Source organism: Hyla sarda, chromosome 5, assembly GCF_029499605.1.
Source record: "Hyla sarda isolate aHylSar1 chromosome 5, aHylSar1.hap1, whole genome shotgun sequence".
Taxonomy (NCBI): Eukaryota; Metazoa; Chordata; class Amphibia; order Anura; family Hylidae; genus Hyla; species Hyla sarda.
Window position 1 is genome coordinate 351,826,727 of NC_079193.1, and position 23,937 is coordinate 351,850,663.

Consider the following 23,937-nt stretch of genomic DNA (forward strand, 5'->3'; position numbering starts at 1 on the left):
ATATATATATATATATATATATATATATATATAAAGGAATCAATAAATAAGATCCAATAAATAGAGATCAATAAAGATAAGTATAGAAGTACACTCTGACATGTATGTGGATGTTCATTGTGAAATGACTGAGGCTAAAAGCAGAACACAGTACACTTATTGTTCAAACCAGTTATTCAGGTAATAGAGATAGTGTTTATAACAGAAAATATCAGGTTAATGGGCATTTAATGGTTACACTCGAACATTTCATTCAGACACCTGGGGGACAGGGTACGAAGAGAGTGAATCCAGAAGTTCTTTTTGATTAACAAGTATAGGGGGCTCTTCACTAGGATTGGGAGTCCTAAAAAAAATGTGGTGTTGTTGGTGGGTGAAGAGTCTGATGATGGAGAGATATGTGTCAGGCTATTGTCAGTCCTATGAGGTGTACTGACCGGAGTCTAGAACTGATGAACAGATAGACGTCTGAGAGGGGTCTCAGTAATGGTGGTAGTAGTTAGAGAGTCATCAAGGATAGTGTCTGAGTGGGTGCGGAACCTGCCTGAAGGTAGATTTGGTTGTTGGTCCGTCAGGTGTCCCATTAGGTCTAGCATGTCCTGAGTCAGAATGTCCTGAGCATTTGGAATTGTGGATAGGATGGAAGATGGATTGGCCGAAGGGCAGGTGGTAGATGGCAGCAGAGTGACTGAAGTGGATACTGAGTCAGGATGGATGGGGCTGGGGGAAACAGAGGTAGACGGAGGGTCTACCGGGTGTGAGTGGACCAGGTGGATTGCACTCTTAGGAGAAGGAAGGGTGAGCTGGTTGGGGGTTTCTGTGTCCTGTTGTGTAATGTAGCAGTGGTAGAATATAGGTTGGGGGTGTTGGAGGCCCGTGGTTTATGGGTGTTCAGATGAGTAGAAGAAGCAGTAAAGGATCTGGGAGGTTGAAATGATCTGTCCTGATTAATGGTGGGCCTTGGACCCCTATAAGGGGTGCGTCTCTGTGGGGCACCCTTCTTACGGTGTCTGGATATGTGTGGATGATGGGTATCCATGATGACATGGTTAGGGTTATTAGATTCCTGAGAGGATTGGTTCTGTATTGAACAATAAGTGTACTGTGCTCTCCTTTTAGCCTCAGCCATTTCCCACTGAACATCCACATACATGTCAGAGTGTACGTCTATACTTATCTTTATTGATCTCTAATTATTGGACCTTATTTATTCATTCATTTTCTATATACAGTCATGGCCGTAAATGTTTGCACCTCTGAAACTTTTTCAAGAAAATGAAGTATTTCTCACAGAAAAGGATTGCAGTAACACATGTTTTGCTATACACATGTTTATTCCCTTTGTGTGAATTGGAACTAAACCAAAAAGGGAGGAAAAAATAGCACACATTATGTCACACCAAACTCCAAAAATGGGCTGGACAAAATTATTGTCACCCTTAAATATTTGGTTGCACACCCTTTGGAAAAAATAACTGAAATCAGTGGCTTCCTATAACCATCAATAAGCTTCTTACACCTCTCAGCCGGAATGTTGGACCACTCTTCCTTTGCAAACTGCTCCAGGTCTCTCTTATTGGAAGGCGCCTTTTCCCAACAGCAATTTTAAGATCTCTCCACAGGTGTTCAATGGGATTTAGATCTGGACTCATTGCTGCCACTTCAGAACTGTCCAGCGCTTTGTTGCCATCACTTTCTAGGTGCTTTTTGACGTATGTTTGGGCTCATTGTCTTGCAGGAAGACCCAAGATCTCGGATGCAAACCCAGCTTTCTGACACTGGGCTGTACAGTGCGACCCAAAATCCGTTGGTAATCCTCAGATTTCATGATGCCTTGTACACATTCAAGGCACCCAGTGCCAGATGCAGCAAAACAGCCCCAAAACATCATTGAACCTCCACCATATTTCACTGTAGGTACTGTGTTCTTTTCTTTGTAGGCCTCATTCCATTTTCGGTAAACAGTAGAATGACGTGCTTTATCAAAAAGTTCTATCTTAATCTCATCTGTCCACAAGATGTTTTCCCAGAAGGATTTTGGCTTACTTGAGTTTATTTTGGCAAAATGTAGTCTTGCTTTTTTATGTCTCTGTGTCAGCAGTGGGGTCCTTCTGGGTCTCCTGCAATAACGTTTCATTTCATTTAAATGTCAACGGATAGTTCGCGCTGACACTGATGCTCCCTGAGCCTGCAGGACAGCTTGAATATCTTTGGAACTTGTCTGGGGCTGCTTATCCACCATCCCAACTATCCTGCGTTGACACCTTTCATCAATTTTTCTCTTCCGTCCACACCCAGGCAGATTAGTTACAGTGCCATGGGTTGAAAAACTTCTAGATTTGCCTTTGTCCACAGTGCGCAACATTATCAAGATCTCTGGACATGGGCTTGTAACCTTGAGTTTTTTCGAATTTTGGTCCTCAAGTCCTCAGACAGTTCCTTTCTCCTCTTTCTGTTGTCCATGCTTAGTGTGGCACACACAGACACTCAATGCAAAGACTAAGTGAACTTCTCTCCTTTTTATCTGCTTTCAGGTGTGATTTTTAAATTGCCCACACCTGTTACTTGCCCCAGGTGAGTTTAAACGAACATCACATGCTTGAAACAATTTTATTTTCCCGCAATTTTCAAAGGGTGCCAATAATTTTGTCCAGACCATTTTTGAAGTTTGGTGTGACATTCTGTCCAATTTTCTTTTTTTCCCTCCCATTTTTGGTTTAGTTCCAATACACACAAAGGGAATAAACATGTGTATAGCAAAACCTGTGTTACTGCAATCCTTTTCTGTGAGAAATACTTCATTTTCTAGAAATATTTCATGGGTGCCAACATTTAAGGCCATGACTGTATATATCTTGTATGTAATATATACATATATTTTTTATATACTATTTTTTTCATGTATTTATATTTTTATGTTTTTCATCCCTTATATATAATTTTACCATCCTTCTTTACTATGGCTCAGCACGTCCTTCTGCCAATTTTATTGGTTACAATTGTGTCACCTCTTATGGAGAGCATACCAACCGCTGACATATGCATGTAGTTGTGGAAGACTTTAGTAGTATTTCATACTATTATGTTCACCATACGGCCCTTAATCGCCCCATCTCTATAAGCGTTACATTGCCTTATATTTTGTCTATAACATCATGTTACTATACTATTGTGTTTTTCCTATTACCTGCACTTTGTATTGCCTCTTATATGTATGTACATCTTTATTATTTTACTTCCGGCAGTATGGGGGACAATTTTTATATTCTGGAGTTCTCCTTTAAATCCGGATGTTCTCAGCAACAGTCCGATGTTGCCACCACTGGCCCAATGTTTAATTCTGTTTTTGTTTCAATCCTACTGATTATTAATACACTATTCCTGCATCCTCCTACTTCTTATTAAAACTAAGTTAATTTTTACTACTGATGTCAAATTTTTACTGTTTTAACTGTACATCATGTGATGAGTGCTTGCTCAGGCCCCTCCCACTAGGATGTTGGCACCTTTTTTATATCTATTTAAAGTCTGACTGTATCCACTGTATGTATACTGATCTGAAGAAGGGGGTGGCTCCCCCGAAATGCATAATCTTCTTTTATTTGTTTTCTTTAAATAAACCTTCCAGTGTTATGTACTCCTGCATCTCTGGTTTTGGTTTGTTACATCCAACTTGGAACCAGCAGCGCCTCTTCAAGGTCTTTTTGTCACTCTATTGCAAGTACTTGGAGTCCTGAAATTCATGCAGTTACCTTATACAATCCGAACACCATACAAAATATAATCTAAGTTGATTAGCATTGACTCCTGATGGGAGCGCTTGTCTGATAACATTAAATATTGGAACTACTATTTAATTCAAGTGGATTTTGTTTGAGATAGTCCACAAGTACGAATAACCCATGGTGATGAAGGAGGATCTATTAGAAATAATCCATTAATGGTGAAGATCCTTTTCAAATAACTTATGACTGGAGATGACCCATCAAATAACTAAAGACTGATCCATTACAAATAACCCATGACCTATGATGATCCATTACAAAAAAACTCTAAACATGGATGATCCATTACAAACCCTAACAATGAATGATCCATTACAAATAACCCTAACCATGGATGATCCATTACAAATAACCCTAAAGATTGAAGGGCCATTACAAATAACCCTAACCATGGATGAGCCATTAAAAATAACCCTAACCATGGATGATCCATTACAAATAACCCTAAAGATTGAAGGGCCATTACAAATAACCCTAACCATGGATGAGCCATTAAAAATAACCCTAACCAATGATGATGAATTACAAATAACCCTAAAGATTGAAGGGCCATTACAAATAACCCTAACCATGGATGAGCCATTACAAATAACCCTAACCATGGATGATCCATTACAAATAACCCTAACCATGGATGAGCCATTACAAATAACCTTAACCATGGATGAGCCATTACAAATAACCTTAACCATGGATGATCCATTAAAAATAACCCTAACCATGGATGAGCCATTACAAATAACCCTAACCATGGATGAGCCATTACAAATAACCCTAACCATGGATGAGCCATTACAAATGACCCTAACCATGGATGAGCCATTACAAATAACCCTAACCATGGATGATCCATTACAAATAACCCTAACCATGGATGATCCATTACAAATAACCCTAACCATAGATGAGCCATTACAAATAACCTTAACCATGGATGAGCCATTACAAATAAATCATGACTGGAGATGATCAATCAAGTTAATTCATGACTGGAGATGATCAATTACAAATGACCCATTACTAAAGGTGATCCATTACAAATACCTCATGACTTGTGAGGATTCATTACAAATAACCAATGACTGGAAATTATCCATTGTAAATATTTAATGATGTGGTTGAACCATCAAGCAACTCATGACTGAAGATGATCTAGTGAAATAATACATGACTGGAGAAGCTCCATTACAAATAAAGATACTGATTTCTGTATTACAGAACCTTAGTCCGGCACTTCAACTGTGGAGCTATCGACTCTTTGAGACAACTCTCAGCAGTGTGAACTGTGGCCAAAAGGCGGCTCAGCTGGTGATTAGTGTTGCTCGCGAATATTCGCAATTCGAATATTATTCGCGAATATCGCATATTCGCGAATTCGCGAATTTCGCGAATATAGCGCTATATATTCGTAATTACGAATATTCGTTTTTTTTTTTTTTTTTTTTTCTTCACAGTACACATCACAGTGATCATCCCTCTCTGCTTCCAGCTTATGTGGTGTAAAGAAGGCTGTAATACTACTGTGTGAGACTGACGTGCGGAAATTCGCATATGCGAAAATTCACATATGCTAATTTTCGCATATGCGAATTTTCGCGTGTGTTAACTTTGTATATGCAACTTTTCACACAGGTTAATTTTCGCATACGCGAATATTCGCATATGCGAAAATAAAACGAGGTTATAACGAATATGCGAATATTCGCGAATATATGACGAATATTCGTCCATATATTCGCGAATATTCGCGAATTCGAATATGGCCTATGCCGCTCAACACTACTGGTGATGCAAAGATATAAAGAAGTAAAGCAATCGCACTCACCACTCTGTAACAGAAGAATTTATTCAAGCATATTCAGTGGGTACAGTCGTGCAGGGACGCCTCCAAGGGACGGGTCCGTTTCGCGTGACAAGCACGCTTCGTCTAGCCAACGCCATTGGCGTTGGCTAGACGAAGCATGCTTGTCACGTGAAACAGACCCGTCCCTTGGAGGCGCCCCTGCCCGACTGTACCCACTGAATATGCTTGAATAAATTATGCTACTACAGAATGATGAGTAGTGTTGCTCATGAATATTCGCAATTCGAATATTCGTCGCGAATATCGCATAGTCGCGAATATTACGAATTTCGCAATAAAAATTCGCTATTACGAATATTCATCTTTTTTTTCTAACTGTTTTAAAAACTGAGCACATTGTAGGGATCTCCTTCGACTGATAAATGCAATGCTTGTATCATTTCATTAAAGACCCAGGGATGAGACTGTGAGGCGAAAGATTTATGCAATGTGAATATTTGTGGAAATTCCGCCCTACTTATGCCTGTGAGCCAATGAGAGTTCTGCAAGCACAGTTGTCAGAGCTTAGCAACGTCCCTCGCATGATGTTATAGCGCGCATGCGCAGATGAGTGAAATTTCGCTATTAATTTCGCATTCGCAATAGCGAAATTTCGCAATTCAAAAAAAACGTCACGAATATAAGGAATATTCATTATGGGATGAATATTCGTCCTCATATTCGCGAAATATCGCGAATTTGAATATGGCATATGCCGCTCATCACTAGTGATGAGTGCGATTGCTTTACTTCTTCATATCTTTCCATTACAAATAACCTTTGAATGGGGATGATCCATCAATCAACCTATGACTAAATATAATCTATTATAAATGAACGACGATTGGAGAAAGTTCATTGAAAAATCCATGACCGGGGATTATCCACGTCCAATGTGCCAAACTGAGTCTGCATATTGGACCCAAGATGGGAATGTAATGGTCTGGAAACTCAAACTCAACACAACTCAAACCAGTTCTGGTCTTTCCTACAAAGAATGTTGTAATATTTGTTCAGATTGCAATTAACATGTTTGTTCTGTAAGGTGGTCCATCTCTCTATGTGTTGACATGGTCTTAGGTTTCACTCTGCCATCAGAGCCTCTGCTAGCAGTCTTGTATAGTGTTGAGCGGCATAGGCCATATTCGAATTCGCGAATATTCGCGAATATATGGACGAATATTCGTCATATATTCGCGAATATTCGCATATTCGTTATATTCTCGTTTTATTTTCGCATATGCGAATATTCGCGTATGCGAAAATTAACATATGTGAATACTAGCATATACAAAATAAGTATACGCGAACATTCGCATATGCGAAAATTTACATATGCGAATTTTCGCATATGCGAATTTTCGCGCGCCAGTCTCACACAGTAGTATTAGAGCCTTCTTTACACCACACAAGCTGGAAGCAGAGAGGGGTGATCACTGTGATGTGTAATGTGAAAAAATAACAAAGAAAAAAAAAACGAATATTCGTAATTACGAATATATAGCGCTATATTCGCGAAATTCGCGAATTCGCGAATATGCGATATTCGCGAATAATATTCGAATTGCGAATATTCGCGAGCAACACTAGTCTTGTATAGGTGTATTGGCACCCAGTGGTGCGAGGTGCTAGTGGGCAATTATTGCTCCATCAATAGCAATAAATAGAATTTTTCCAGCACTCACCAAGGTTGCAAGTAAAGAGAACTTTACATGGTTAGGTTACCGGAACAAAGAAACAGGACGGCACTCTGCCTTTCTCCATTGTCCTGAGCTTAGTATATGCTCATGGCGACACAGAGTGATGACGTCAGATGTTGTCGTCTACCGGACACCATTACCATAGGAAAAGTAAACAGCACGTCAAAACATTCCACAAAAACTTTAGTATATATGTAAAGCACAAACATGTACAGGATACAAAGTACGTGTATAGGTAAATGAATAAAAAAAATGTATATAAAAATATATGTAAATGAGAAAACTGAATTGATGTAAGGATCATAAAGACAAGAATTATATGTTAGTAGGTATGACACTTCTGTAGGGATTAGCATAACATAGGTAATCATAACACCAGGGATCACTGTAAATGAGTTGCAATATATAAAAGGAGAAAAGAAAGCATAACAGATGTTAATTCAATAAAGAGGATGTCTTATATTCCCTATTGGTTTAAAGGGGTTATCCAGGAAAACTTTTTTTTTTTTCTTTTTATCAACTGGCTCCAGAAAGTTAAACAGATTTGTAAATTACTTCTATTTAAAAAATCTTAATCCTTTCAGTACTTATGAGCTGCTGAAGTTGAGGTGTCCTTTTTGCTCTCTGATGACACCTGTCTCGGGAACTGTCCAGAGTAGAAGCAAATCCCCATAGCAAACCTCTTCTACTCTGTGCAGTTCCCGAGACAAACAGAGATGGCGGCACTTTTGTCAGACAGAAAAGAACAACTCGACTTCAGCAGCTGATAATTATTGAAAGGAGTCAGATTTTTTAATAGAAGTAATTTACAAATCTGTTTAACTTTCTGGAGCCAGTTGATAAAATAACTAAAAATAAAATAAAAAAAAAGTTATTTTTTTCCTGGAATACCACCTTTAACCATCTGGAGGGTATGGACCCAGAACGCTTTCTGACATGGTAAACGCTTTTGCACATCACCCCCCCCCCCCCCTCCTTGGTGGTGTCACCTGTTCTATGACCTCATAGCATTGGTGTGAGTTTGGGAAATGTTGTAGGATTGGGAGTTATTACAGCATATGGTGGACTTGCTAATTCTATCTCTAACCATCTGCATCCTCCCACCCACAGGGACATATAAATGATGTAGATAATGTTCCTGGTATCTCATGTATAGTAACTTTTGATGTTACAGGTCTTACCCAATAGTGTTGAGCGTGAATATTCGAAATGCTAATTTTTACCACGAATATCGGCACTTCACGATTATAACGATATATATTCGTAATGGCGCATATTAGTTTTTTTTTTCCTTCACAGTTCACATAATAACAATGATATGTACTGTGTAAATAGAAAAGTGATCTGATCCCTCCCTGCTTCCAACTTGTGGTCCAAAGAAGGCTCCAATCTTATTTACTGTGTGGGTCGGTGCGGAGCGGGAATATTTTGTATATGCAAATATGTCCTTCCAGAGGACACCGATCCCTCCCTTCTTTTAGGTGAAAGATATAATCGTGCATGCGCACTATGCGAATTTCATAACGAATTTTCGCATGGAAAAAATATAATAGTAAATATGCGAATTTTGCGAACATAGGACGAATATTCGTCCATATATTCACAAAATATCGCAAATTCGAATATGGCCCCTGCCACCCATCACTATCTATTACCCGAGTGTGGGTGGTTAAATGGGCTACTACATTGTGGGAAATAGAGGCATGGGTATGTCCCATTTCTTCTATAGGGGGTTTGTATTTGGGGTCTCACAGGACCATTGCCGTCTGCCCTTACAAAACCATTGTACAGCTTCTGTACCCTCTATTTGCAGATAGGGAGATTTCAAATTCCTTTTTTCTGGGGGTAGGATTGACTCAAAATGTGTCACTGTTACGACCATTGTTGTCAATACATGGCCTTAAAGGGGTTCTCCGCTGCTCAGCATTTGGAACAAACCGAGTGGGTTTACCTGTAATGGGCCTCCTGTAAGTGGTATTCCTATAATATGTCCTCCTTTAAAGGGGTACTCCGGTGGAAAACTTTTTTTTTTTAAATCAACTGGTGCCAGAAAGTTAAACAGATTTGTAAATTACTTCTATTAAAAAAATCTTAATCCTTCCAGTACTTATTAGCTGCTGAATACTACAGAGGAAATTATTTTTATTTTGGAACACAGTGCTCTCTGCTGACATCACGAGCACAGCTCTCTCTGCTGACATCTCTGTCCATTTTAGGAACTGTCCAGAGCAGCATATATTTACTATGGGGATTTTCTTCTACTCTTTGCAGTTCTTAAAATGGACAGAGGTGTCAGCAGAGAGCACTGTGCTCGTGATTCAGCAGAGAGCTCTGTGTTTCAAAAAGAAAATAATTTCCTCTGTAGTATTCAGCAGCTAATAAGTACTGGAAAGTTTAAGATTTTTTAATAGAAGTAATTTACAAATCTGTTTAACTTTCTGGCACCAGTTGATTTTTCCACCGGAGCACCCCTTTAATAATCTGTCAGAATACCTATATCTCTACTACCAATACATGGCAGTGCTAGGACATGAACATTTTTTAGGGTCAGTGGATGGACATGGCAAATTGGAAAAGACCATGGGGAAGAAATTTAATGATTTACTACTGTGTGAAAAATCTAACCTACCTTGCATGTACATGTTATGTTTTGACAAAATATAGTGTTAAATATATGTAAAAACTCTGTATCTGCAAAAATACATCAAAGTTTGAATTAATAAAAACTTGTTGGAGATTACAATGAATTCTTACAAAATATTTAATCATTAAAGGGGTACTCCGCTGCTCAGCGTTTGGAACAAACTGTTTCGAACGCTGGAGCCGCTGCCGGGAGCTTGTGACATCATAGCCCCGCCCCATCAGGATGTCACACCCCGCCCCCTCAATGTAAGTCTATGGTAGGGAGCGTGACAGCGTCACGCCCCCTACCATAGACTTGCATTGAGGGGGCGGGGTGTGACATCATGATGGGGCGGGGTTATGACGTCAATGAGCTCCCGGCGCTGGCTCGAGCATTTGGAACAGTTTGTTCCAAACGCTGAGCAGCGGAGTACCCCTTTAATATAATGACATAATACATGAATACACGAGATCCGGCAGGTCGGTGGACCACAGGGCAGTTGTAGATCACCATAAGTGTATTGATCCCCTGCATTTATTCCATAAATCTAGGATTATAATAAAGAGGTAGACTGCAAAGAGATTTGCAGTGGGAGGGACTTATCCTGGGGGTGGGGGGCAGGGGTGGTCGGGGGTTTTAACAAGTTGGGAGCCATGTGTGCCAATAAGCCAGATCTGCCACCTACTCAAGTTTGAGAGTTTTTATGTAGAAGAAGATATATACCAAGATATCGGTGAGAAAGAGAATCAGAAGAATTGTCCAAGAGCCAAGGACACTCGTGGAGAGCTTCAAAAAGAGTTAGAGTTAGCAGGTCCTGTTGTCTCAAAGAAACAGGATTTAGAGGGGTACTCCCATGGAAATAATTTTTTTTTTAAATCAACTGGTGCCAGAAAGTTAAACAGATTTGTAAATTACTTCTATTTAAAAATCTGAAAGGGGTTATCCACCATAAGACAATTTTAGTACGTACCTGGCAGACAGTGATGGACATGCTTAGAAAGAATCTGCGCTTGTCTTGGGGCTAAATGACTATGTTGTGAGATTACCATAACACTGTGGCTAGCTTTCTGTGAACTTGTATTTCCTGTTTTCAGGTTTCCTGTTTGACTACAAATCCCATAATTCCATTTTCCTCCCTCCCACACATCAGCTACCCCACCCATTGAAACATAAATGAGCTGCAGACCTGTGGTTTTCAATCAGGGTGCCTCCAGCTGCTGCATTACTTGCAGATTGCTCTCTCCACCCATTGAAGCAGACAGGCTCCCTGTTATCTGCTGACTAGTGAGTCAGGTCTCGACCACATTGCAAGCTGGGAAAATCTGAGACAACAGTCATTTTGTATGCTATTAAAAATAAATATTGGGGTGAAAATCACAGAAGAATTGTGAGAAAACCGTCACACACAGGTACAGACACTATATTATTAACTATACTAACTTTACAGCCCCTGTAGCATAGTCAAATGAAAAAAAATTCCCGGAATACCCCTTTAATCTTTCCAGTACTTATTAGCTGCTGAATACTACAGAGGAAATAGTTTTCTTTTAGGAACACAGAGCTCTCTGCTGACACCATGACCACAGTGCTCTATGCTGACATCTCTGTCCATTTTAAGAACTGTCCAGAGTAGGAGAAAATCCCCATAGCAAACATATGCTGCTCTGGACCGTTTCTAAAATGGACAGAGATGTCAGCAGAGAGCACTGTGGTCATGATGTCAGCAGAGAGCTCTGTGTTCCAAAAAGAAAACCATTTCCTCTGTAGTATTCAGCAGCTAATAAGTACAGGAAGGATTAAGATTTTTTAATAGAAGTAGTTTACAAATCTGTTTAACATTCTGGCACCAGTTGATTTAAAAAAAAAAAAAAAGTTTTCCACTGGAGTACCCCTTTAATGAGAAAAATGGAGATGTGTTTGCTACTTATTTCACAGGTTGTAAGAGATAAGAATATTTTCTATTATATTAATGTATCATTAAAGGAAAACTGACCCAGGTGAAGGAACCATCTGTTAAACCCCTATAAATAACCCTGAAAGGACGAGGTCATAAAAGGTATAATAAAACCTAATTAAGGCGTAAAACTCCACAGATTGCCCACAAGGTCTGTAGTTTAGCAGGTGGGAACGTGTAAGGCGTTCAGACTGCTTGTATCACCCACTCAGGTCTGTGCGATTATTATCCACTGAACTAGAAGTCACATGCGTCAGTCTGATACAAGTCCACAACTAATTACCTATATACAGTATATCACCATTAATATTCCCTTTATTCCCTGGCTACACATTGCAAACATATATCACAGCTCCTACATAATTCTTAGTTTACAGGATGCTAGGCGGGAAATTTCTGTTTTCACTGGGTTCACATTACAATGTGACAGTACGTTTCACGCCTAAGTTGGCAATCTATCAAATTAGGATGCTGGCGTTTATGTGGACTTACCATTAATTTTAATGTACTGAACAAAGTCAACTGGTTACTTAGTTTGGGTCATTTCCTGAACAAATTAAAATAGTTTTCTGCATTCATAGGGGCCTTATAGCAAAAATCAGGATGCCCCCCCTCCCCCCCCTTAATTTTGCTATATGGCCCTACTAATCCCCCCATCCCCATTACCTTGTTCCCCCACCTCCTGAACTTGGCTGTTGGTGCAGCAGAACACACTATGAAGCAGCCAGACTAGAGCTCAATACTGCAGTTCGCCGGCCCAGGCACCCCAAGTCCAAACACAGTGACCTCTGACTTCCGGTGCCTGGCAGGGAATTTCTGGCACGCTGCAGGTTCAAGGTTCATAGTATGTTCTGCTGCAACGACAGCAAAGTTTAGGAGGCTTGAAAATGGGCAGATCACACACGTACAGTCAAGTCCCCCTATCCCAAGGACTCTATAGCAGTTGCTTGGTTGGCCTATATGGACACTATGCCAGTGTTTTCCAGGCCTCAAAAACATGGCACACCAAACTTAGTCCCAAAAAATACATGTGTTGGGAAATGACTCAAACATAGCCAATAACACGAATATACGTTGGCATACCATTTTGACAGGTTGTTGATATATATATATATATATATATATATATATATAGTCATCACCATTACCAAAACACAGCAAATACAATAGCAAGGACGATTGTAGTGTATTTAATAGGGAGATTTCTACATTTTGCATTCTAAGATGGGGTGGCTTAGGGACTAGAAATAGTATGTAATATTCTTAGCAGTCTAGAGTGGTAAATTATTTTTAGAAAATAATGTAAAGACAGGAATTCGATGTAAAAAAAATAAAAATCTGTCTAGGTCTCACAGGCTTTTCTATCTGGCAGACCGGAGGCCATGATTTGACCTTTGACTGCCGTGGCAACTATTGCAGGGTTGCCGATGGGCTATAGGGAAGCCCCCTGTGTAACCTGTAGATACACGGTATTAGTATGCACAGTGCAGGCACATGGCCTGTAAATAGGGGTCAGCAGACATGACTCTACATTACCTGTATACAGAGCGGAGTCCTGTATGTAAATTTAGGGCACAGCAGGGAGAAAAGAGCCTGGAGGCCAAGAGTCCAAAGTGAAAAGCTTATTTTATGGACGATTAAGAGGCCACCAATTTTTAAAGAGGTAATGTCGGTTTTTATCACCCCACTAGCAGAGTACCTGGTATTGCCCCATTTTCCTGCCTAAACATTGTTGGAGAGGAAAAGTAACAATGATGCTCTTGTCCTTACATCCTGACCTCACATCCCGTCCTCATATCCCATCCTCATATCCCGTCCTCATATCCCATCCTCATATCCCGTCCTCATATCCTATCCTCATATCCCGTCCTCATATCCCATCCTCATATCCCGTCCTCATATCCCATCCTCATTTCCCGACCTCATATCCCATCCTCATATCCTATCCTCATATCCCATCCTCATATCCCATCCTCATATCCCATCCTCATAATCCCATCCTCATATCCCATCCTCATATCCCGTCCTCATATGCCATTCTCATATCCCGACCTCCTATCCCGTCCTTATATCCCGACCTCATATCCCATCCTCATATCCTATCCTCATATCCCATCCTCATATCCCGTCCTCATAATCCCATCCTCATATCCCATCCTCATATCCCATCCTCATATCCCATCCTCATATCCCATCCTCATATCCCGTCCTCATATGCCATTCTCATATCCCGACCTCATATCCCGTCCTCATATCCTGTCCTCATATCCCATCCTCACATTCCGTCCTCATATCCCGTCCTCATATCCCGACCTCATATCCCATCCTCATATCCTATCCTCATATCCCGTCCTCATATCCCATCCTCATATCCCGTCCTCATATCCCATCCTCATATCCCGTCCTCATATCCCATCCTCATATCCCGTCCTCATAATCCCATCCTCATATCCCATCCTCATATCCCGTCCTCATATGCCATTCTCATATCCCGACCTCATATCCCGTCCTCATATCCTGTCCTCATATCCCATCCTCACATTCCGTCCTCATATCCCGTCCTCATATCCCGACCTCATATCCCGACCTCATATCCCGACCTCATATCCCATCCTCATTTCCCGACCTCATATCCCATCCTCATATCCTATCCTCATATCCCATCCTCATATCCCATCCTCATATCCCGTCCTCATAATCCCATCCTCATATCTCATCCTCATATACCATCCTCATATCCCGTCCTCATATCCCGTCCTCATATGCCATTCTCATATCCCGACCTCATATCCCGTCCTCATATCCTGTCCTCATATCCCATCCTAATATCCCGTCCTTATATGCCATTCTCATATCCCGACCTCATATCCCGTCCTCATATCCTGTCCTCATATCCCATCCTCACATTCCGTCCTCATATCCCGTCCTCATGTCCCGTCCTCATTTCTAAGCCTCATATCCCGTCCTCATTTCTAATCCTCATATCTCATCCTCATTTCTAATCATCATTTCTAATCCTCATATCCCGTCCTCATATCGCGTCCTCATATCCCATCCTCATATCCCATCCTCATGTCCCGTCCTCATTTCTAATCATAATTTCTAATTCTCATATCCCGTCCTCATTTCTAATCCTCATTTCTAATCCTCATTTCTAATCCTCATTTCTAATCCTCATTTCTAATCCTCATATCCCGTTCTCAGGTGAGGCTGAGCTGTGATGAAGAGGTTGTAGGAGAAAATAGAAATGGGGACGTGGCTTGTCAAAGAAGCATGGTTTGCACAGCAGGAGGCACTAATATGGGTCGGGTCCCCGGATCTACGGTGGAATTTTTTTTTTTCACATCAATTGGTGCCAGAAAGTTAAACAGATTTGTAAATTACTTCCATTGAATCCATTATTTTATTTAACCCCTTAAGGACCAGTCCATTTTACACCTTAAGGACCATAGCATTTTTTGAACATCTGACCACTGTCACTTTAAACATTAATAACTCTGGGATGCTTTTAGTTATCATTCTGATTCCGAGATTGTTTTTTCGTGACATATTCTACTTTAACATAGTGGTAACATTTTATGGTAACTTGCATCCTTTCTTGGTTAAAAATCCCAAAATTTGATGAAAATTGTTTTCTAACTTTGAAGCTCTCTGTTTGTAAGGAAAATGGATATTCAAAATAATTTTTTTTTTGGTTCACATATACAATATGTCTACTTTATGTTTGCATCATAAAATTGACGTGTTTTTACTTTTGGAAGACACCAGAGGGCTTCAAAGTTCAGCAGCAATTTTCCAAATTTTCACAAAATTTTCTAACTCAATATTTTTCAGGGACCAGTTCAGTTTTGAAGTGGATTTGAAGGGTCTTCATATTAGAAATACCCCATAAATGACCCCATTATAAAAACTACACCCCCCAAAGTATTCAAAATGACATTCAGTAAGTGTTTTAACCCTTTAGGTGTTTCACACGAATAGCAGCAAAGTGAAGGAGAAAATTCAAAATCTTCATTTTTTACACTCGCATGTTCTTGTAGACCCAATTTTTGAATTTTTGCAAGGAGTAAAAGGAGAAAATGTTTACTTGTATTTGTAGCCCAATTTCTCTCGAGTAAGCACATATCTCATATGTCTATGTAAAGTGTTCGGCGGGCGCAGTAGAGGGCTCAGAAGCGAAGGAGCGACAAGGGGATTTTGGAGAGAACATTTTTCTGAAATGGTTTTTTGGGGGCATATCACCTTTAGGAAGCCCCTAGGGCGCCAAAGCAGCAAAAAAAAAAAACACATGGCATACCATTTTAGAAACTAGACCCCTTGAGGAACGCAACAAGGAATTAAGTGAGCTTTAATACCCCACAGGTGTTTCATGACTTTTGCAAATGTAAAAAAAAAAAAAAAAAAATACCTAAAATGCTTGTTTTTCCAAAAATGTTACATTTTTAAAAAAGGGTAATAGAAGAAAATACCCCCCAAAATTTGAAGCCTAATTTCTCCCGATTCAGAAAACACCCCATATGGGGGTGAAAAGTGCTCTGCCGGCGCACTATAGGTCTCAGAAGAGAAGGAGTCATATTTGGCTTTTTTTGAAGCAAATTTTGCTCTGGGGGCATGCCGCATTTAGGAAGCCCCTATGGTGCCAGGACAGCAAAAAAAAAAGCACATGGCATACCATTTTGGAAACTAGACCCCTTGGGAAACGTAACAAGGGGTAAAGTGAACCTTAATACCCCACAGGGATCTCACAACTTTTGCATATGTAAAAAAAAAACAAATTACCTAAAATGCTTGGTTACCCAAAAATGTTACATTTTTACAAAGGTTTAAAGCAGAAATTACCCCCCAAAATTTGAAGCCCAATTTCTCCCGATTCAGAAAACACCCCATATCCGGGTGAAAAGTGCTCTGCTGGCGCACTACAGGTCTCAGAAGAGAAGGAGTTACATTTGGCTTTGTTGAAGCAAATTTTGCTCTGGGGACATGCCGCATTTAGGAAGCCCCTAGGGTGCCAGGACAGCAAAATAAAAAAAAAACACATGGCATACCATTTTGGAAACTAGACCCCTTGGGGAACGTAACAAGGGGTAAAGTGAACCTTAATACCCCACAGGGGTTTCACGACTTTTGCATATGTAAAAAAACAAACAAAAATTACCTAAAATGCTTGGTTACCCAAAAATTTTACATTTTTACAAAGGGTTAAAGCAGAAATTACCCCCCAAAATTTGAAGCCCAATTTCTCCCGATTCAGAAAACACCCCATATGGGGGTGAAAAGTGCTCTGCTGGCGCACTACAGGTCTCAGAAGAGAAGGAGTCACATTTTGGCTGTTTGGAAGCAAATTTTGCTCTGGGGGCATGCTGCATTTAGGAAGCCCCTATGGTGCCAGAACAGCAAAAAAAAAACACATGGCATACCATTTTGGAAACTAGACCCCTTGGGGAACGTAACAGTGAGTACTTACACCTCACAGTTTTTTTGAACAGTGGGACGTAAAAGTGAAAAATTTTATTTTTTTGCACTATATTGATAGTGTAACCCCAAATGTTTCATTTTCACATTGGGTAATAGGGAAAAAGGCCCCCAAAATTTGTAGAACAATTTTGTCTGAGAAAAAAAAATAGCCCATATGTGGATGTAAATTGCTATGTGGAAGCACTGCAATGCTCAGAATAGAAGAAGTGAAAATTTTGTTGAAATTGAAGTCGGGGGTCATGTGCATTTATAAAGCTCCCAACAGCAACAAAAAAAAAAAACACATTAGAAACTACACCCCTCAATGAACATAACAAGGGGTACAGTGGGAAATAACACCTCACAGGTTTTTTGAAAAATGGGCCTTAATTGAAAAATTAGATTTTTTTATACTAAAATGCTGGAGTTACCCAATTTTTAACATTTTCACATGGGGTAATATGAGGAATTGGGTTACAAATTTTAGAGGGCTCTTTCCCCTGACTATAAAAATACATCCACATATGGGGTAACGTGCTGAACGGGCGCACAACAAGGCTCAGAAGTCATAGAGGTCACTTTGTATTTGTGGCCTATGGCATATCAGTAGCTGACGGTTACATACATTCAGAGGAAAATACAAAAATGAAACACCCACATGTGACACCATTACAGAAAGTACCCACCCTGAGGAATGGGTATAGGGGTAAAGAGGACAATTTGAACGCACAGGTGTTTCCTAAATTTATTTTTCAGGAATGGATGAAGGGTAGCTTTTGAAAATTGCAATTTTCAACCTATGCTCTGCTTCATCTTTCTGGGAACAACTAACATGTGACTCCGAATTGTCGCCTGGAAATACGACAGAGTTCAGCGAGAACTCTTCACATTTGAGGCGGATGTTTGTTACGGACCTAACAGTTACATACATTCAGAGGAAAATACAAGAAAGGAACACTCACATGTGAGATTATTACAAACAGTACACCCACTAGGGAAGGTGTATAGGGTGAAGTGGAGATTTGGAACAGACGGGTGTTCCCTTCATTTATTTTCCAGGAATGGATGAAGTGTACCATGGGGGGAAGAAAATTGCAATTTTAGTACTGATATGCCAATTATTTTCCCAGAATGATGACCGAGAGTATAGCCAAAAGTAAAAATGATGCCCACCCCAAACCCTATACTCTGAATCATCATTCTAGGAAGGGGATTTGTGGGGCCGTCCCTATTCTGTTACCTCAAATGCAAAACCCGCTCAGGTGGAGAGAGAGAGCGTTGCGCAACTGAAAACCTCCAATGCTGTTGACTCTGTGTCTCATGACCCATTTTTTAGGGGGAAGAAAAAAAAAGATATTGGGGTATTGGGAAAAAGGTTGTTTTTTTTTTGGGGGGGGGGGTGTTTTGGTTTAAAATTTGGAAGTCAATGTACCCTGGACTGGTACATTGGAGCCGAATTCTGGGGAATGAAAATTAGGGCAAAGGATGGAAAATGTTGTACTCCATGGAAGTGTGATACTCCCTGAAGCAGCCTATGCAGAGGCCCGGATGATCGAGGCAAGTGTCACACTGAATGGTGGTGTCCCTCCGTCTCCCCTTCCTCTGCATTTCTTCTGGGTTTGTCCCGTCCTTCCAGTGTTGGGGATCACACCTGGAAAGTGTTGGCCGGGGACGATCCGGGGACCTAAAGTTCCAGAGGTGCTCTGACCCGCTCTTTGGCGGTCACCAAAGATGAGGGCCTTTAGAACTACCTCTTGAAACTCCAGGTATGTCCCTGTGTTGCCAGCATTCTGGTACAGTATAAAAGAGTTGTACATGGCAACCTGTACCATGTAGACTGCAACCTTTTTATACCATACACGTGTTTTCCGCATGGCATTATATGGCTTGAGGACTTGATCAGAAAGATCAACTCCCCCCATATACCGATTGTAGTCCAGAATACAATCGGGCTTGAGGTCCGGTCGCGCGGTACCTCGCACAGGGACAGGGGTGCTGCCGTTACCATGAATAGTGGTGAGCATAAGGACATCCCTCTTGTCCTTATACCGGACCAACAACAGGTTCTCATGGGAAAAGGCACGGGACTCACCCCGGGGGATAGGAGCATGTAGGGGATGGGGCGGAAGGCCTCTTTGATTCTTCCGGACTGTCCCACAAGCGACCGTGGATCTGGCGGCGTGCGATGTGAAGAGAGGGATACTAGTATAAAAGTTGTCCACGTAAAGGTGGTAACCTTTATATAGCAATGGGTACAAAAGGCCCCAAACGATTTATCCCGCTAACACCCAAAGTGGGGGGGACATTCTGGGGGTTCAAAACGTGAATCTCGTCCCTCATACACTATAAACTTGCAAGTGTACCCGGAGGTACTCTCGCAAAGTTTATACATCTTCACGCCATACCGGGCCCGCTTGGTAGGGATGTATTGCCGGAAGGTGAGTCTCCCCTTAAAGCTGATGAGAGACTCATCAATAGAGACCTCCCGCCCCGGGACATAGGCCTCCCAAAATGTGGCCCCGAAGTGATGGATGACCGACCTGATTTTATACAGGCGGTCATATGCAGGATCATTTCGGGGGGGGGGGGGACATGCCGCATTATCAGCATGATGCAAACATCTCCGAATGGCCTCGAACCGGGAACGTGCCATGGCCATACTGTAGAGGGGTGTCTGGTAAAAGACGTCCCCACTCCAATATTGCCTGACACTGTTTTTTTTAACTATACCCATATGCAGCGCGAGGCCCCAAAAGGTATGCAGCGCGAGGTCCTCATTTCGGCAGCATCGACTGGAGTCCAGCCGCCGGGTGTAGCTAAACGTGAGCCCGGGTTAGCGGCGACGAACTGTTGGGCATATTCGTCACTGAAAAAATGACCGAAAAAGTCCTTTTCAGTGTTAATTTTGATTCCTGAGTGGCCAACAAACTCAGGAATCACAGGCTCGTGGTCCGCTGGCTCAGCCCAGTCAAGTTCTCCGGTACGATGTACCAGTGATCTTGGCTGGGGGGCTTCACTAGTATGAGCGCCAGAGGGACTCATACTAGCATGGGCCACAGGGTCAAGGACAGAGGAGGTTTGCGGCGCCGCACGGCGGCGTCTCCGCCACCATGGTGGCTCATCAACAGAACTAGATAATGAGGAGGCCGATGAAATAAGGAAGGTGGGGTCTTCATCGTCCTCTGAGCCGCTCTCGGTGTCAGAGGCAATTATGGCATATGCCTCCTCCGCGGAAAACGCTCTGCGGGCCATTTCCCTACTCTAATGGGCATACGGGTGTGTGTGCGTGGGGGGGGGGGGAAACTTTATTGATGTGTGTGCTGTGTGTGGTGTGGTGTGAGACTACCTCCCTAACCCGCCCTAACCCTCCCTAACCTAACTAAACTAACCCGCCCTAACAGAAAAAAATATAAAATAAAAAGGGGACTTTTTTTTAAAAAAAAAGGGGACTTCTAGCACAAAAAAGCCCTGCGCCAAAAAAAAAAGCGTTTATCTAATCAGTGATGTGCGCACTGATTAGTGCTTGTGGCGGCAGGGGGCGCAGAAGTCCGTGGGGGGTCCTGCCACTCAGCCCAGAACAGAGGCTGGTGGCGTGTACACAGACCCCCACAAAAAAAGAAACGAAAAATAAAATAAAAAACGCTTTACCCTGAAAAAAATGCACCCACCTTAACCCCCCAAAAAATGCTGATCAGTGATAAATCACTGACAGCGTTGGGACAGGCTGCACACACAGGTACGGTCCGTCCACACAGTACACGCCTGCTACTGGTGGCATGGAGCGCCTATGGGTGCAAAAAAGCGATAGAAAACCTGAAATAAGCGCCGGCACCACAAAAAAAAACAACGCTGATCAGTACTACGGGACTGATCAGCGGCAGGTGGGCTTTAACAAACGGTGGCGGACCGCTCTTTTATAACTAAGAGGGTCCGCACACACGCTTAGGTGAAAAAAAAAAAAAAAAAGATCTGCGCCAAAAAAAACCCGCTAGCGGCAGACCGCAGCGAACCAGCAGAGCCGGGGTCATGCAGCTAAAGGTGCTACGGACCCCCAGACACCCACTGATGTATGCTGAAATAAATATATATATATAATGATCATGACGATTTCAGCAGGCATCGGGCACCGGCTCACCTCTGGTTAGCAGCGGGGGGCCGGGAATGGACAGGACGTACTCCTACGTCCTCGGTCCTTAAGGACTCGGAAATGGGGGCGTAGGAGTACGTCCATTGTCCTTAAGGGGTTAAAGGAGTATCGGCCAGTGCTCCGTGCGGGGTTCAGCATGCCCCCTTCCAGCAGACTGCCGTGGCCCCATTTAGGAGATCCTTTGGATAGGGGATACGTTATATATCACCAGACTACTCCTTTGATTGTATTTTTTTGTCGTCTTTGCTCTTTGATGGCTTTGTTTTTACTTTCATTTTTAAAGGGGTTATCCAGGAAAAAACTTTTTTTTATATATCAACTGGCTCCAGAAAGTTAAACAGATTTGTAAATTACTTCTATTAAAAAATCTTAATCCTTTCAGTACGTATGAGCTGCTGAAGTCGAGTTGTTCTTTTCTGTCTAAGTGCTCTCTGATGACACGTAACTCGGGAACCGTCCAGTTTAGAAGCAAATCCCAGTAGCAAACCTCTTCTACTCTGTGCAGTTCCTGAGACAAGCAGAGATGTCAGCAGAGAGCACTGTTTCCAGACAGAAAACAACAACTCAACTTCACGAGCTGATAATTATTGAAAGGATTAAGATTTTTTTATAGAAGTAATTTAAAAATCTGTTAAACTTTCTGGAGCCAGCTGGTATAAAAAAAAAAAAAAGCTTTTTCCTGGAATACCCCTTTAACCTGTTAAGGACATAGGACGTTCTCTAACGTCCCCACAACGTTAGAGAACGTCCTGTTGTATTTCCGGTCTCTGCCGCTCACCGGGCAGAGATCAGAACTGGATGCCTGCTGAAATCCTTCAGCAGGCATCCAGGGCAAACGCCGAGGGGGGCCATGTAGGCCCCCCATGTCGGCGATCGCCGCAAATCGCAAGGGAAATCGCCCTTGCGATCTGCGGCGATACCGGGCAGATCGGGTCTCTGGGACCCGATCGCCCGGTAATTTCGCATGATCCCGGCTGTAGCAGATAGCCAGGACCATGCTGGAGTATAGGAGCGAGGTGGCAAGCCTGCCACCTCCTCCGATCCCCTGCGATCCGTCGGTTAACTAACCGACCAATCGCAAGGGGGGGGGGCGGTTACTTCCTCCCATCCTGCCCGGCCCCTTGAAGTCCGGAGAGGACGGGAGGAAGACCGGAGGACGCGGCGGGGGACGGGGGAGTGCTGGGGACCGGCCCCGGTACTTACCTCGTCCCTGAAGACCCGGATCCCGGCGATGAAGACAGCGGCGGCGGCGACAGGTGAGTAGATCTTCAGCCGTGGTCGGGCCCTTTACAGCAATGCACGTCGCCGTAAAACGACATGCATTGCTGTAATGGGACCCTGTAAACTACAACTCCCAGCATGGCCAGACAGCCTTTGGCGTCTGGGCATGCTGGGAGTTGCAGTTTTGCAACATCTGGAGGTCCACAGTTTGGAGACCACAGTTTGGAGACCACTGCGCGGCAGCTCAAACTCGCAGTGGGAACTCGCTGTAATCCCCCGCCCGTGTGACTGTACCCTAAAAACACTACACTACACTACCACAAAATAAAATAAAAAGTAAAAAACACTACATATACACTTACCCCTACACAGCCCCCCTCCCCTCCCAATAAAAATGAAAAACGTCCGGTACGCCACTGTTTCCAAAATGGAGCCTCCAGCTGTTGCAAAACAACAACTCCCAGTATTGCTGGACAGCCGCTGACTGTCCAAGCATGCTGGGAGTTTAGCAACAGCTGGAGGCACCCTGTTTGTGAATCACTGGTGTAGAATACCCCTATGTCCACTCCTATGCAAATCCCTAATTCAGGCCTCAAATGCGCATGGCGCTCTTACTTTGGAGCCCTGTCGTATTTCAAGGCAACATAATAGGGTCACATATGGGGTATCGCCGTACTAGGGAGAATTTGTGTTACAAATTTTGGGGGGCTTTTTCTCCTTTAACCCCTTATGAAAAGTTGAAGTTGGGGTCTACAACAGCATGTTAGTGTAAAAAAATATTTTTTTTACACTAACACGCTGGTGTTGCCCTATACTGTTCATTTTGACAAGAGGTAAAAGGGAAAAACACACCCCAAAATTTGTAATGCAATTTCTCCCGACTACGGAGATACCCCATAAGTGGGCGCAAAGTTCTCTGGGGGCGCACAACAAGGCCCAGAAGGGAGAGTGCACCATGTACATTTGAGGTGATTTGCACAGGGGTGGCTGATTGTTACAGCGGTTTTGACAAACGCAAAAAAAAAAAACCCACATGTGACCCCATTTCGGAAACTACTCCCCTCACGGAATGTAATGAGGGGTGCAGTGAGAATTTAATCTTTGGAACAGTGGGCTGCGCAAATTAAAAATTTTGTACAGCCCACTGTTCCAAAGTTCTGACAGACACCAGTGGGGGGTAAATGCTCACTGTACCCCTTGTTACGTTCCT